Here is a 4,441-nt window from a genome sequence, read left to right as displayed (position 1 = left end):
CGGTACGTTAAACCCCGCTAATAGCCTCTCGGGGAAGCCGTAGTATACCCCTATAAATAGTCCTTACTCGCTAATCGGACCCGCGCCGTAAAGTTATTCTCTAAGAAGTTTATCCTCGCCGCGATTAGTATAGGAACCGTATAGGACCCCGATATACCTATAGCATCGATAAACCCTAATACGCCTCTAGTATCGACGGACCTAGTTATACTTATAGCGCTAACGGATCCTACTCTAGTATAAGAGGTTATTAAGATATAAGCTAAAGACCCCTTCTATAACCGGTAGCGGGAGGTCTATAGTAATATAACTATAAAGGGATACTAATCTAGAGACGTTAAGGGCGTCCTCCGTTTTAAGGGATAAGTATTAGTGCTAAACTATTTAGGGCTATAAGATAAAATCCTATAGGCTTTCCACGATAAACCTAGTACGGGTTATTACGGGTCATATATACTATAAAGCGCGTATCGGACTTCTATTTTTAGGACTATCTCCCTTAAGATACTAGAAAGCCTATACCTACCTATGTGATATACTAATAAACGAAACTACGGTATTATAAGCCATATAGTAAGCTAGTGAGTCTTCCTATCCTAGATTATCCTTTCGCAGAGATTTCGATTAACTTTATTATAGGACTACCGCATATCTATAATAAGGGCAGGAAATATAACGCGATCCTTATTATCATTTATTATCAACTAAAGTATTTGTTATATATCCCTATAAGTAGTAGCCTTACTACTAAGGGACTTACGGATATATTATAGCATTATAGTTTTCGAACCTTTAAGATTCCTAATAGGATTATATCAGACTAAGAGTCCCTATTTATAAGCCGTTTTTAGGCTACCTATTACCGCTACTTAAGTACTAAGCGACGCTTATCTATAGCGTAGTACCCGTAGACTAATAGCTTGATAAAATAATAGAACGAGAACGTGGAATACTACCTTAAAGTCTTCTACTCCTAGGAATAGGATAACTAAATAGACCGCTTACCCCTTACGGAATTTACGTATAACACGGCGTAGCACTCCGCTATATAATAAATACCTGCGGACGCACTAATAGGGTATAATCCAAAAAGCCCTAATAAAGTATAACTACCTAAAGCGGGGGAGGCTTATTTAGCTAAAGCCGAGACACGTGCGGAGTAACTCGTGGCTAGCCGCCCCTCTTATATAGAACTAATTAAAAAAGCCTAAGGAACGTATAAATAATACTATAATAATAGGAGGACCTAAAGATAATTTACGGTTAACGAATACGTCTTACTCTATCCGATAGTGTAGGCCTTCGAAGAAACTTAGCGATAAGTCTATCGGACTATATAAAATCACTAAGGTTATAAGCACGTATAGACTAGTATATTAACTCGCCCCCTCGAAAACTATAAGGATCTATAACGTTTTGCTTATCTCGCTACTAGAATTATAAACGACCTATAATAAAAAGGTGCCCGAACTATAGGACGTTAATATAAAACCGGACTCTAATAAATATAAAGTCGAAGTAATCTTAAACTACCGTTACTAAGGGAGACGGCGCTAAAACCTTATTAAATAGACTAGCTATAATGATAAGGAGAATATATAGGAGTCTAAGCGTGATATACTGGATAAGCTTATTAATACTTACTTTAAGTAAAAGCTTAATATAGCAGGAGTATTATAGGACTATAATATAACTAAAGGATCGTATAACTAGGATATAACTAAAGCACCGTAGGACTAGGATATAACTAGAGCACTGTAGAACCACGATATACCTAAAGCACCGTACCACGACTAACCCGTTAAGTCTCCCCTCTTTATTCTTCTTCGATCTACTCCCCTTAAGTGGTTAAGCGTTTTCTTTTCTTCTATCCTTTTCTTTTATTCCTCCTTTTCTATCTCCTCCCCTTAGGCAGTTACACGGTTATAAGTCACGACGGGACTATTAAGGGGGTATAATTAAAGTGGTGAGCGGGCGTACCCTATAAGTTATATTAAAAAAAAAACATTCTCCGTATATACCTTTAACCACCTACTATAGCTATGGATCCTCGGTATAACCCTTACCTAATCCTCCGTATAGACCTTTAGCCGCCTACTATAATTATAGATCCTTAGCATAACCCTTATTTAATCCTCCTTATATACCTTTAACCGCTTACTATAATTATAGGTCCTTAGCGTAACCCTTACTTAATCCTCCGTATATACCTTTAACTACCTACTATAGCTATAGATCTTCGGTATAATCCCTATCTACTAGGGATTCTTATTACAGTTATAGATTATCGGCGTAACCCTCTAACTCCGAATCTAAGGGTATAGGTACTTAAGGGCCCTCACTATTTTCCTTTATATATACCTCGCTCTACCCCGTGGTAGTAGCACTTTTACTTATATAGGTATTATCCCCTTTTACCTTTTACCCGTTAATAGACGGTGTGTTATCCGAGAGAATAATAGGAGGCTTAGCCTTTTACTGCTTTTTTTTCTTCTTCGGTAAGGGCGTTAAAGGCGTTATCTTCTTAGGCGTAGCCTTCTTAGCCGGCGCCTTCTTCTGCGGCGTAAGGGTGAGCGTTATAGGCTTAGACTCGGGGATATTATAGGGGTTAGGAGGGTCTTAGTATATACTATTATCGTTATTATCCTTATCGTCGGCGAATAAATTAAAGGGCGTAAAGGCGGGAGGGGGGATATCTAGTTATAAAAAAGAAAGGGGGAGAGGAAGAGAAGTTAATAGTGTATTAAGAAGGGGGATTACCGGGGGGCTATACACTATACTAGTAATAACCCTCTTAAAGGCGACGGCGAGGCGTTCCTGCATAGCTATCTATTAATTCTATTAATCGATATACCGGCGAAACGATAACGCGATATCCTAAAAAGACTCTAGGATTTTATCTGCTATTTTCTAGCGGGCGTTATTAACTTCTTCCTTCGCCCGATACGTGGTATAAGACTTATCGGCGGCGGTAAAGGTTATCTCCCTCTTAAGCTTACCCAGGGAGGCCTTAAGGACGTTCTAGCACTCTATAGCTATAGTCTATAGTATAGTTAGTATACGCCTATATTAGGTTACCCCCGAAAAGGATTTACGCGATAGCTATCGTTAAGACTATCCTTAGTAGCGGCGATAATAAGGACCTTCTATAACTAAATAGCCGCGTTACGGCCCGTGGTAAGAAGCTTATTATAACGACGACTATTATACCTAAAGTAAAAGGTATACTTAGCGGAGATCGTACCGGAGTACCGGTATAACTCGAACCGTAGGCGAGATGTCTTATTACTAAAATTAATCTTAGCTAGCTAGCTAGCATAGCGGGAGTAAAGGTCTCTAAGAGTTAAGCCTCTACAGGCCTCTTCCCTAATATCCACCACCTTTTAACGAGCGGTGGTTAATAACGATAACGCTATAGTCGTTATAGTCTTACGCTTCTTAGAAACGCTATTAGCCGCTAGCTTAGATACCGGCCGCTTATTATTATTATTATTATTATTAGTCTCCTTAGGAGGTATAATAGTGGTAGGCGAGGGAGGCTATATAAGGTGGTTAGCGAAGCTATATAAGTTATTTTTCCCGAAGGATATTTATAAAATAATAGGGAAATATTATAAGAATAATAATACTATAATATATTAACGACTACTAGAATAACTATCACGCCCTACTCCTATAAGGAAAACATTATGAGGGTTAACTTACGGAATATAGCGGAAATCGAAAATTGGAGGCGTGAAGTAGAAGGAAAACGGAAGAGAATAGAGTTATAGAGGCGTTAAGGCAGATATCCCCCTTAAAGGGTATATGGTTACCGTTCCTGCCTATAAAGAAGGTATAAGGGTAAAAGGGTTATAAGAAGGAAGGAGATAAATTTCTGGTTTTAGAAATATTATATAATCGGCGCCGGTTTTATATTAATTAGAGGGATATCGGCGCCGGCACTTTATGTAGATTAAAGGGATATCGGCGCTGGTTCTGTATTTAGATTAAAGGGATACCAGCGCCGGTTTTTTATACGAATTAAAGGGAGGCGGACGCTAGCTATAGGAAAAGGAGTAAGGTATTAGTGATAGAACTATAACGGGATTATACCGGAGTCGTAAGCGGGATTAAGGATAAAAGGACTATAGGATTAGAGTAAGGGACTAAGGATAGGAATATAACGGGACCATGACGGGGTCGTGTACGGGATTAATAATAGAAGGATAGTAGGAATATAGGCCGACGCCGCGTATAGTCGGGAAAAGTGGCCCTATCCGGCACCGGCCGCTCCCAAGGATAGGAGTACTCTAGGGCAGGTCGCCCTATTAGGTGCCCCTGCCTAGGAGATAAAGGCTAGGTATATAACGGGTTCCCATGTAGACAAGACCGGGCTTCTATCTTAACGTGGCTATAGCTACCCTAGGCCGATACCACTATATAGGGCCGTGGCCTAGGC

The sequence above is a fragment of the Sodiomyces alkalinus genome (assembly GCF_003711515.1).
Source record: "Sodiomyces alkalinus F11 unplaced genomic scaffold SODALscaffold_15, whole genome shotgun sequence".
In the NCBI taxonomy this organism is placed as follows: domain Eukaryota; kingdom Fungi; phylum Ascomycota; class Sordariomycetes; order Glomerellales; family Plectosphaerellaceae; genus Sodiomyces; species Sodiomyces alkalinus.
The sequence above is the reverse complement of the archived record's forward strand: the minus strand, read 5'-3'. Positions refer to the sequence as shown.